This window comes from Odocoileus virginianus, chromosome 13 (genome assembly GCF_023699985.2).
Source record: "Odocoileus virginianus isolate 20LAN1187 ecotype Illinois chromosome 13, Ovbor_1.2, whole genome shotgun sequence".
Lineage (NCBI taxonomy): Eukaryota > Metazoa > Chordata > Mammalia > Artiodactyla > Cervidae > Odocoileus > Odocoileus virginianus.
The window spans coordinates 32982853-32996467 of NC_069686.1; the positions used below are offsets into that span (position 1 = coordinate 32982853).

The 13615-nt window shown below is 35.4% G+C and overlaps 1 protein-coding gene across 5 annotated transcripts in view; it reads right to left on the reverse strand.

Moving 5' to 3' along the window:
- GALNT13 (polypeptide N-acetylgalactosaminyltransferase 13) overlaps positions 1-13615 on the reverse strand; it is a 600481-nt gene that overhangs the window by 62666 nt on the left and 524200 nt on the right. The gene's annotated exons all lie outside the window — the stretch shown is intronic.

The following is a 13615-nucleotide window of genomic DNA, read 5'->3' on the forward strand; positions in this document are numbered from 1 at the left end:
TAATAGAGTTAGAAAATATAAAGATTCAAAATGAGCTGAGAGTATACTAACTGAAATAAAATATATACTTGAAGGAATCAACAGTAGATCAGATGATACAGAGGATTATATCAGTGGACAGAGTAGTAGAAAAATGAAGTTGAACAGAAAAAAGAAAATATGCTGATAGTTTGTGACACTTTTGTGAAAACATCAAGTATACTAATATTTGCATAATAGGAGTCCTAAGAGGAGAAAGGGTAAGTGATCTTACCTGAAGAAATAATAGATGAAAACTTCACAAACCTGGGAAACACACATCCAGATGTAGTAAGCACAGAGTGTGCCAAACAAGATGAACTCAAAGAGGTCCACACCAAAACAGTTTATAATTAAAATGGCAAAAATTAAAGAGCATACCTTAACAGCAAGAGAAAAACAATTATTTACATTTTAAGAGGAAACTCCCATAAAGGCTATCAGCTGACTTTAGCAGAAACATTGCAGGCCAGAAGGGTGTGGCATTCTGTACCCAAAATGATGAGAGGAAAACAACTATAATAAAGAATTTTCTACTTAGAAAGACTACCATTCAGACTTAAAGGAGAGAGAAAGAGTTTTACAGAGAAGCAAAAGCTAAAATAGTTTAGCACCATTATAGTGGCTTTGTAAAAAATGGTGAAGAGACTTCTATAAGTAGAAAAGACTAGAACTAGAAACATAAAAATTACAAAAGGAAAAATCTCATTGGTGAAGGCAACCACAGAGTACATCAACCACTTCTAAATCTAGTAGGAAGGTTAAAGTAGTAAAGACAAATGTAGTAAAACATCTATGTACACAATAAGTAAAGGATATTTAAAACAAAAAAGTGTAAAATATGTCATTAACATTAAACAGGAAGGGGAAGTAAAAATATAGCATTGTTAAAATGCATTAAAACTTAAGAGATCATTAACTTAAGATATTTATATATATAACCTGTTACATATGAACTTCATACTAGCCACATATCAAAAACTTAGAATACATGCACACACAAAGGAATTCAAACATTACACTAGACATAGTTATCAAATCACAGAAGAAGAAAGGAAGCAAAAAGAACTACAAAAATAACTACCAGCAAACAATGAACAAACTGTCAGTATGTACATACCTATCAGTAATTACTTTAAATGTTAAATGGACTAAATATTCCAATGAAAAGACTGTAACAGAGGACTAAAAACAAAAACAAGACACCTATATATGCTGCCTATAAGAGACTAACTTCAAATTTAGACACAGTAAAAATCTTTCCTTTATATTTTCTACCCTTCATAGTATGCTTAGAGATCCCCAGATATATATATAACGTCCAGGTGTATTTTCTTTCATGCTTAAATTTTTTCACTTCATGTTTTTCTTTTACAGTTCTGCTATGCATGCATGTGTGCTCAGTCGTGTCTGTCTCTTTGCGACCCTTATGAACTGCAGCCTGTCAGGCTCCTCTATCCTGGATATCTCTATCATGGATTCTTCAGGCAAGAATACTGGAGTGGGTTGTCATGCCCTTCTCCAGGGGATCTTCCCAACCCAGGAATTGAACCCACGTATCCTGCAGCTCCTGCATTGCAGGGCAGATTCTTTACTGCTGAACCACCAGGGAAGCCCAAACTCGACTATAGACACTCATATACATTTTCTCATTAAATCTCTGTCATACCCCTATCTGTTATTGTTTTTGTTTGTTTAAGGATGAAAGAGTTGGAGCTTTAAAAGATTAAATATGCTCAAGCTTGCTTAGAAAATATCAGGAGAGGATTAGAAGTCATTCACATCCATCTTATATCATAGTCCAAGCTCTTGCCCATTTACTAGATTAAAAAAAAAAAAGAAAAAACTGGAGAAATTTTGAAACCTGTATAGAGATATCTTTCCTTGGATGGTGGTACACAACATGGTAATTATTCATTCCTTGAAGAGTAGATTCCACCTGGCAAATTCTCCCAGTCCTAACAGATCAACATGATCCAAGATCTAGGATGAGCTTGAATTCATAGAAATAAATGATCAGTAGTGACATAATTGGGAGTTATTTTATTGACCTGACAATTAAATACAAGCCAGAAGGTCTCAGTGTGCAATTGAATGATCAACTAAAATATTTCCATAAAATGCTACCCAAATTTTGTACTATCAGTCCCTCATTCTGCAGGATGCTGGATATAATTATTTCTTCAGTTTCATGACACATATAATATTATTATTATTATACCTTCTCTGAAGTAGTAAGTTTTTTTAATAGTAAATGGGATCTTACAATTGCTTGAGGGGAGAAGACACTGTATTGCAGCTGACACTACTTGGACATATACAAACTTGTTTTTCTTATTGTAGCCAATTACAGTTTTAGTAATTAATGTAAATTTTAAATCAATAAGCATTTAAATACATCTTGATTATTGTCTAAAAACTTTAATACTTCTGGTAAGATCGAGAAAGTACTAAGATGAAAATTTAATGAATGATTTTAGGGACTTCAAGGAAAATCCCAGGAATAATAATATTTTAAGAAACTCACATTATCAGTCATCTTCATGGTACTGAGAATGATAGTTGATCACAAGCACGTAAACAGCAGTAAGTCTTCATTGAAAAGTGATTCTAAAGAGTCAGTTTCCAAATGTGAAAAACTTGCTTGACTAGTTTATTTTGCTCATTTAAAACAAATTCTGTGTAGTACAAGAATGACAAGATCAAAAAGCTATCTGAACAGTTTCTGTCTGAAAGAATTCCTGTAATAGGGACAAAATAATTTTAAGTGAAAAGGAAGTGATACATTGTAAAGTGGAGACTTTATCTTAGTGGCATGTAAGAAAATGATCTTTAAATGATGAAAGCTTAAGTTAGATGAACTATATTAAACATTTGGAAGAGGAAATGGCAACCCACTCCCGTATTCTTGCCTGGAGAATCCTGTGGACAGAGGAGCCTGGAGGGCTACAGTGCATAGCGTCGCACAGAGTTGGACACGACTGAAGCGACGTAGCATATATTAAACATTTGTTAGCTTGTCTTAATAGAAATAATGAGTTAAATTCAAACAAGTATCTTTACTACAAGACTTCTTATAACCTTTACTGTATTACAGTGCATTTTGGAAATCTAAAGTGATATTTCCCAAATTTAACTATCCTTTCCCCCAGATTTTGTGATAAGAATACTCCGTGGAAAACATTTTGAGAAATATGATTATATTGTATTCCCTGTAAGCAAAAATACTGGTCATTCACAGGACATAAATTGATCCTTTTAGAGAAAAACTTTCATGGGGGGAAATACTATATGCTTTTCAGTTTTTTTCATTAGCAAGTTTCCATTGCAAGTTTGTTAATTAAACCAAGACAGTGGTAGTCAGTACAACACATATATTTGTTGATGGGTGTATTTATGTTCAGTTCCTAGAACAGTACCTAGTGCCAATAGTCAGTCTTTAAATGTCAATTATACTGATCTCTGACACATGCTGTCCCTTCCCTCATGTTCATTCCCTATCAGTCCCTCTCACTTTCTCCTGTGTAGGAAGTATATCTTAGGAACTCTCCTACACTGCTGGTGGGAATGTAAATTGATACAGACATTGTGGAGAACAGTATGTAGTTTCCTTAAACTAAAAATAGAACCCCCACATGACCCAGCAATCCCACTTCTGGGCATATAACCAGAGAAAACCATAATTTGAAAAGACACAGGCATCCTAATGTTCATTGAGCACTATTTACAATAGCCAGGACATGAAAGCAGCCTAAATGCCCATTAACAGAGGAATGGATAAAGAAGATGTGGCACATATGTACAACGGAATATTACTCAGCCATAAAAAGGACAAAATGTTGTCTTTGCAGCAACATGGATGGACCTAGAGATTGTCATAGTGACCTAAGTCCAGCAGCAAAAGATGAAGGTACAAATGAACTAACTTACAGAAGAGAAGTAGAGTCATGGATGTAGAAAACAAACATGGTTACCAGGGGGTAAGGGGGGGTATAAATTGGGAGATTCAGATTGACAGATACACACTACTATATATAAAATGGATGACTAATAAGAACCTGCTTTATAGTACTAGGAACTCTACTCAATACTTTGTAATGGCCTATTGGGAAAAGAACCTTAAAAAAAAAAGTGGATATATGTATAACTATAACTTTTTCACTTTGAATCACCTGAAACTAACACAACATTGTAAATTAACTATACTCTAATAAAAATTTTAAAAAGAAGTATTTCTCTATTTAAGAAGTAAATAGTAAGTAGTACAACTCTATTTACTTTCGTGACTTAAAATGACTACTTTACAGGGGCTTCCCTGATGGCTCAGTGGTAAAGCATCTGCCTGCCAGTGCCGGAGACTCAGGTTCCATCTCTGGTCCGGGAAGATCCCACATGCCCTGGAGCAGCTGAGCCTGTGCTCTAGAGCACGGGAGCTACTTAAGAAATAGAAACTTAAAGTGGTCCATTTTCAAGGACAGCTAGCCTAGGGCTGCCGTCTGTGGGGTCGCACAGAGTCGGACACAGCTGAAGCGACGCAGCAACAGCAGCAGCCTAGAGTGATGGCGTGCTGATGTTTCAGCTCTTAAGATACTTGTGCCAGAAAATCCAGACAAAGGGAGAGTAATAAATCCAGATGACTTCCTCCGGAAGATTGTTAACCTCATAGTACTCAGCCAGTGAGGACTGGGGGAGGGACTTGCATGCCGATAGGCTAAAATCCCCATTGCAACAACTCTGGTGTGCCTTCCCACAAGACATCTGATCTTGCAAGACTCATTAAAGCCTTGCTTCTTGGTGCACCTCATGTCTCCAAGTCTGTTCCTTGAGTTTGGGCTGGTGAGCCTTATCTGCCACAGCTGCAACTACTGAGCCTGCACGCCACAACCACTGAAGCCCGTGTGCCCTAGAGCCTGCGCTCTGCAGCGAGAGACGCCTCCAAAGCCACTGCAGTGAGAAGCCCACGCACCACTAGGAACGGTAGCCCCTGCTGACTACTGCAACTAGAAAATAGCCTGTGCAGCACCGGAGACCTCGCACAGCCAAAAATAAAGGTTTAAAAAATTACTACTTAACACTTACTAAAAGAGTTGAGACAGAAAGAAACAAAAGAAATAATTGTATGCAATATTTGGCTCCAGAGTGTTTCATTAACAAAGAACATCATTAACAGTTTTAAATATTTAAGTGCATTTTCCTAGTCTGTACTTTGTCAGCCTTGTCTGCAAAGCCAAGGAAATGTAATTATGTTTTTGGATTGTGAGTTATTGGGAGGAAAACATGACTCAGAAAGATTAGTGTGAATTGGTTAGTACATTTGATAAACTAAAGTGATACCTGAGATTGTATTCTCAAGCACATTTCAAACAAATATTAAGTACTCATAGTCAATTCTTGGTTATTTAGGCTAACAAAATGTAAGCCTACTATATATATATGTGTGTGTGTATATATATATGTATGTGTATATATATGACTTCTATACCTTTTAAATATTTATTCAGCAAAGGAATATACTTCTGACTATATAGTAATATGATTAAAGGAGATTAAGAACACAGTGGTTTACTTAGAGACTGATTATCACTTCCTGGGTTTGAATTCTGCTCTGCAGTATACTAGATGTGTGATATTGAGTTATAATGTAACCTCTTAGGCCTAGTTTTTCCTGTATTGGATGGACATAATAATAGCATCTTCCTCAGAGTGTTAATGTGATTATTAAATGAGTTAACATGTAAAACACTTAAACAGTTCATGATACATAGTAAGTGTCCCATAAGTGTTACCTATTATGCTTGCGGTTGTTTTACTGTGGATCTGCACCTCAAGCGGTACATCACCCCTGCATAGAAGACCAGGCTAGTTACTCTCTGAGCCTGTGCCCTTCTTTTGTATATTAGATGAATGGTGTGGGAAATCAACAAGTTAACTATGACCCTGATGCCCTTTCAGTGAGAAGGATAGCATACATCACTTCTAAGACTTCTCAGAATAGTACTCCTGCAGGTATCATTTAACACCTCTATCCAAGCATTTTTTCTTACCCCAAAGTACTAAGAAAGATGAAGTTGAAGCTCCACACATCTCTGCACTTTACATTTTCCTCTCAGGTTTGTGCATTATGGTGATTCTGACACATATGTCATACAAGAAAAACCACAAATTCCATAATTACAATTTTTCAGTTAAGAAGATACACTAATAATAGTAGGAATTCAGATTAAAAGAAGATAAATTGTTCTCAGAGAAGATGTCTTTTTCTGTTTTGAAATAAAAATTATAAAAATATTCTCAACTTCCACTGTCAACAAATTTCCCTCTTCTGTTTTGAACTACTACAAATGAGTGAGCTGAAAAGGCTACAGGAGAATCATTAGTTACCTCTGGGACACTGTACACTCTTACTGTGGGGCAACCCAAGACAAAAATTTCAATAAGCATGAGTTTGACTTATGATTTGGGTGAAAGGTAGAGTAACATATTGCTCCTGTATTTCCCATGCAGTGTTTACCTTCTAGCACCAGCCGTGTCAAAGACTTGACAGTGAAAGCAAACCAAAGTTTATTGCATACGTAGGATACAGTTCAAAAACCAGACTTAACACTGCTTAATAGGAGACTTTCTCAGCAGCTACTGAGGAAGGGTAACATTCAGTAATGATGAAAATAGGCCAAGTGTGTCAGCTGTACTATTGTGATTTTAAAATATTCTTCTACGTTATAGTCTAGTACTCTATAACACAGAGAATTCTAACATGCCTCTCTCTCTTTTTCAGAGCTTTGTATTTTTCTTAGGATGTCATTGGTCTGAGTCTGTACTACCATCTAATTCAACAAACCCTCTGGGACCATAATGGGGCCAGTTGGGCAGCTGAAGGAGAAGGCAGAATGCCAGCATCTTGAAAGGAATAGCATGTGTATAATGTAGTTATTTCCTGGTGAGGGTTTGATTTTTCTAGGGGAAAGAAAAGCATTTTGAATCGTACCATAGCTATGTTATTCGAATATACAAGCTGAAGAATATCAGGAGTGTTTCTTAAGTTATAAATAAACTTGTGAATGTTGATTTAAGTATCTCACATTATTTCTCCTGTCCTCTGCCTTTGCTTGTTGCAAAAAGGTTAAAACATCAAAAATCATTTGACCAAAAAATAAAGGTGGTAGTTACTGAAAACTCTGGGGAAAAAAATAAAAAATGCAGCAAAAACTTACTGATTTACAATTGTATAAAACTACAAACCACGACTTAAAGTCGCTCAGTCATGTTTAACTCTTTGCGACCCCATGGTCTATACAATCCATGGAATTCTCCGGGCCAGAATCCTGGAGTGGGTAGCCTTTCCCTTCTCCAGAGGATCTTCCCAACCCAGGGATCAAACCTAGGTCTCCTGCATTGCAGGCAGATTCTTTGCCAACTGAGCCAGAAGGGAAGCCCATAAAACCACAAGATTGCATCAAAATTTTAACTGAGGTAGAATTGACCTTTCCAGAAAGCTAACTGGACTCACGTGAAGTTGCACAGCTGATAACATGAAAGAGCTCACATTGGAACCTATGTCTCTTCCAGTTCAGTGCTTTTTTTTTTTTCCCCCTTCACCCAGCATGTTTTCATTGTTTCTCTATGTTATATACTGTGCTGGGTGATAAAGTGTTGAACAAAAACTATATCACAGTTTCTTCCCTCATAACTTAGTAGTTAATCAAGTAACCTACACAAATGAAAATTACCAAATGTAAATTACAAATATATCTCAGAGATGGTCAGGGAATAAAAACACAGAATAGGCAGCTGATCCACTGGTGTAAAGAAGAGAGGTAAGGAGGCTTCTCCAAGGAAGAGAGCATTGAGCTAAAATGTTAATGAATTATGGATGAGATGAGACAGTGAACTGGGTTGGTGTTACACCAAAATGCCATCTGGTTTTGTTTTTTAGGAACACTTAGGGAAATAAAAAGGTTTTTTTCTTTGGCTACTACCAAGGGTGAGTCACTTCTTTATTTCATAATTATTTTCTGGGACAAATAGACTCTGAGATGGCTCTGACGGTCCATACTTCCTGTAATTCAGGCCACTGTGTGGCCCCTCTTCCTTGAGTGTGGGAAGAATCTGTGACTTACTTCCAACCAAGAGAATAGACAGAGGTGAAGGGACTCCACTAATGTGATGGTGTTGCATTAAGATTGTAACTTAACATCTTGCTAGCATGTTTCCTACTGTCTCTCTCCCTGTTGGCTTTAGTAAATTAAGCTGCCTTGTAAGCTACCACATGCACTATCTAGATGGAAAAGAGCATGTGGCATGAAACTGCTGGCAAAACCAGCAAGGCACTGCCCCTCTCTCTCTGACCATCTGCCAGGAATTAAATTCTGATCCTTCCCCGCCTGGGCCTTGAGATGAGACAGAACCCTGATTTGTTGACTGTCGCCATGTGAGAGGCCCTGAAGTAGGGGACCCCATTAGGCCTTAGCCAGACTGCTGACCCGCAGGACATGTGAGATAATAAAATATGTGTAGTTTTAAGCCACTAGGTTTGTGGTAGTTTATCACACATCGATAGATAACTAGTCTATTGCCTTTTGAGTTGTTTCATACTATTTGAAGTATCTTTTTTTTGACGGCATTAAGTCCTCTAACATTTTATAAAAATTTCCTAGAAGACTAAATATTTTGAAATTATTTAGATCATCATTTACTTCTTATTATATACTGTTGAAAAGTCTTTTAAAGTTGAAAATTTGGAAGTATCAATACATGATCCATTTAGGAATTATATAAAGGAAGATATTCTACCACTATTTTTCTGAAATGTCATACTGTAGTCTAAAAAGCATTAGGTTGAAAACTAGACCAATAGAGATTTAAATTATTCAGTATTGAATGTGTTAATGATCCACCTGTGTATGAATTCCAGTCCATCACATAATAGCCAAATGAACTTGAATAAACTACTTTACTTGTGTAAGGTTCAATGGAAATAATAATTGTAACTTCACCAAATTATTGTGAAAAAATGAGGTATTGTATGCAAAGTACACTGGTACAAAGTGAGAGTTTAAATATTTTAACTATTGTCAAAAAATTATAAATGCCTTTTGTTCAGTTATATAAACTATGCAGTCAAGTATTTCATAATCTAATAACAGATTACAGTCTCATTTCACTTTTTGAAATTTTAGATGAGAGTGAGAAATTTCTTAAAATATAATTACATCTTTCTGCTGGCTTGAAAAAAATTTAGAACAATTTTCAGTGATTTGAGTCATGGATTAAGATATTTGCTACTTCACATAACAGTCATTAGGACTGTTTTATTAATAGTTTCGCAGGCCCCACCAGTCTTAATCCATTTAATCTTTTTTATGTAGTCCTCACTCTTGTATTTTTTCCTTCTTACCCAGTGCTTTTACTGAGTTAAGAAGTAACTCTGCAAGGGAGTATTACCAAATTCATCACAAATTTTTAAGAACATTAAAATTGTATGGTTATTATATGGTATAATTATAGACTTTTGTTTGACAATAAACCAAGCTGTTTTCAACATTTACAGAATAAAGACACTGCAGGACTTGAGTGATAGTAGGTAATTAGGTACTATTTAGTAATTATTAACACATCAGTATGCTTTTACATTTAATATCTATTTCAAGTTTCTTTCAGAAATATAGCATGAGAATCCAACAGCCTTCTAAGGACCTGAAAAGTGGGAGAATATTGGTAATGTTAATAGACCAAAGATGAATTACTTTAAAAGTATTTGCACTAAAGCAATGTTTTAACTTCACTCATAGCTTCATAACTCGTTTCTACCCTTAAAGATGGTTAATAGTAACATCAACAAAAAGTTAAGAACATGTGCTCAAACCTTGTTAATAAAAATCCAATTTTAAGCTTTTTTAAAAAGGAGGAAAAACTACATGGCATTTTAGATGGTGGGTTTATTTTATTAGGACATTCTGTTAGTCCTCAGCCAATACAACATATGTTTTATTATCACACATAAATACAGATTTTTTTCAAATGTCCTACCAAGATGGGCAAATTACTAAAATTTAGGTGGTTTTCAAAAGAAAAATGTTGCTGATGTAGTTTTGTTTTCTGTTTTAAAAGAGCTAGGTTCAGTATCATCTATTAAATATACATTATATATCTCCAGCCACATATTACATGCTCTCTGAAATTACTGCTATTATAATAGTCCCATTTACATAGCATAATAAATCTTCATAAGACTGGGCATTTATCATTCTTTTAAAATCAAAATTTATCAAATTTTAAATGCAGAGAGAAGATTCTTAATTATGTAAGACAGTGTAAAGATATGAAAGAATGGTGCATATCAATGGTTAATTAGAGAAAAATTCTGACTTTGTAATACATAACTTTAAATAATACCTTTTTAATACAAGAAATCATTGCAACCAAGCTGTCCCTTGCATTATTTAACATAAAAAAGGAAATACGATTTTCATGCATGTGTAAACTATATTAGATTAGGAACCTACAACAGAGAAGCTGAATGATAGTTTTGAAGTACTGAATATGTTAATGGTCCACCTGAGTATGAATTCCAGTCCATCACATACTAGCCATATGAGCTTGAATAAACTACTTTACTTGTGTAAGTTTCAGTGGAAATAATAATTGTAACTAATTCATAGAATTATTGTGAAAAAATGAGATATTGTCTACAAAGTAGAGGTTGAGTTAGTGTCAGGCTTTCTTATTAGAAGGAAGTTCATGAAGAAGCCATTCTCTGTAACATAAAATATTAGTTATATACACACTTCTAGATTATCTCAAGAGAAAACATATCTCAGATCATTCATAATATAGCCCCAGGAGAGTGCAGTATCATTTGGGACAAATAATTTTAATCTGAACATTGAGCAGGTGAGGCAGAGAAACCTCCTGTTTTGATCTTTGTGAGCCTCTTGAACAGGGATAGGATTCTTTTACAGAGAAATTGTATTCCCTGTGTCAGTTCCCTGGACAGGAAACTGGAGGTGAGATGGTCATTGGATCTGCAATTGGAGTAGTCTACTTGGGTTCAAGGGTACTCCCAGATTATGGCGTCCATGTCACCTGGTCGCAAGGAGGCAGGTCAGCTAAAAAGGGATGTTGGAAGGCTGACATGTCCTCAGAGACCCCTGAGATTTGCTCCAGCAAGAGGCCACTGTGCCAGGCTGCTCATATCACTGCAGTTTCTCTGGGAGGCCTGTCTTGACCACCCTATATAAAATTGCACCACCATTCCACCTAGTTCCCTTTCATTATCTACTGATATCTTTAGCTGCTATCATAATCACACATACTACTTGTGTATCTCATTAACTGTTTTTCTTCAGGCTACAGATAAGCTCATAAAAATAAGATTTCTGTCTGTTTCATGTGCATCGACATCCTCAGGACCTAGAAGAAAGCCTGGTATATATTAAATAATGAATGTCATGTGAATGCGTGAATGAACTATTCCTTTTAAGTCAGATGAACTACTTCTATATGACTTTTTATTTCCTTTGTAAGGTTTCCTTTAAATAATTTAAGGTTAATGTATAGACTAAAGTTGCAAAGTGAGTCTTCCTTTATTGTTAAATTTAGAGGGTCTGGGCTTGATTTTTTAGTGGACTAATTGCAAAGAAATGACCTCTCAATCAAATGCCAAGAAATTTTCTACTTTAAAGAACAAAAAATTCCCAATATCAATCAACATTTGAGTGAAAGATACATGAAAAGGTTGGTCACAGAAAGAGATAATGAACAGAACCCACAAAACTCAAAATGAGGAAAATACACAGAGGTAAAACAGATCCTTACTAAAGAGGAACTGTTACCACATCATTTTATAATTTAATATCTGTTACATATACTTAACAAACTAATATGTATGTAAACATAAACTGTTTACATCACCTGTTATTCCCAGCAAATCACTGCACTGTCATCAAAAGTCCTACTTTAGGAAATCTTGCAGGTACAATCAATAACTTCATATCTTGATTGGGTAGGTCCTCACTTTCTAGTATAGTCCAGATTGTTGTGCTAAGAGTATTCAAAATGAAGTCTATCACAACCCTAACAGAATTCTACTTTACAGAAATATATTCTTTTCTAGGTGTGAAATTATATTCACTAATTTAGACAGGAAGGAGTTAGTTAAAACCATAGAGAATCCATCCAGGAATTCTTAAGACATTTGTTGTAGCTTAGGAGACACATCTTAAGTTTTTCTGCTTTATTTCTTCAATCTAGCCTCATAGGATCATAAAAAACCCACAGATCTGTCTTAGATAATCTATGAGTTTGAAGTAAAAAACTACGATTTACAAATTTTGTTTTATTTTACATGTAATGGCCATAGTTATAAACAGATATTCACCTGCCAACTCTTGCTCACTTTCATTCATTATAAAAGATCTTCAGTATGATTGTAACATAAGACCAGACACCCCGAAGTTATGCTGTACCCACATCTGCATTCTATTAATTAGTTTTAAATAAAAGCTTTAAACTTACATTCTTTTTAAGAATCCAACTCTACTGAGGAAAAAATGATCTTGACCTCTTTGTACTGACTCAGTGAAAGACTACAGAAAAGAGGTAGTACATAAATTATCTTAAACTGTATATATATCCTCTAGTGTGCTTCAGAATAGGCCTCCAGGGGATCCCTGCTATTGCCTAATTGGGTAATGCAATATATGAGCAAGTTGATATGTCATTAAGTAGTATTAGCTGAACTCAAAGTAGGGGCACTTTAATGAAGATGAGATTTGCTCATGAAAAGATGATTTTTAGAAATGAAAAAAAAATATGAAGTGACTGTATAAAAACACACCTCATTTTTTATAATCATCTTGACATTGTGGGAAAAGTTATTTTATAATGTATTTTCTCAGTAAATAAAACTTTTGTTGATTATACTACTGCTCTATATCACTTTTTCCAAATAGAAAGCCAAGCAAGTTGTATATTTCTTTTGATTCCTTTGTGGGACATAAAGTGGGGTTTATGTTTTGTAAAATATGAATGTTTTCATTAACCAACAGATTCTTGAAATAAAATGCCATTTAAAAGAATTATGAAACTTCTAAGTAGACATGTCAGGTTATACATTACCAACACCAAAAGAAAATCTACTGTTCGAGAGAACAGCATCGAAACATGTAAATTATCTAGGGTGAAACAGATCACCAGCCCAGGATGGATGCATGAGACAAGTGCTCGGGCCTGGTGCACTGGGAAGACCCAGAGGGATCGGGTGGAGAGGGAGGTGGAAGGGGGGATCGGGATGGGGAATAAATGTAAATCCATGGCTGATTCATGTCAGTGTATGGCAAAAACCACTACAATATTGTAAAGTAATTAGCCTCCAACTAATAAAAATAAATGGGAAAAAAAAAATCTACTGTGAACTCTCAAACTATTACTCAAAGAATCCAGTAGGTGGAAGCCTTTCCCTTTTAAAACTCAAACTGCTTCTAGAGTATGCAGTTGGATTTGCTATTCCTGCTGAAAGAGTAGCTGGAAATAGCTGGGGGAAAAAAGCACTTGCTCTCCTGAGAGCATATCAGAAAGACCACAATTTACCTGTTTTGTA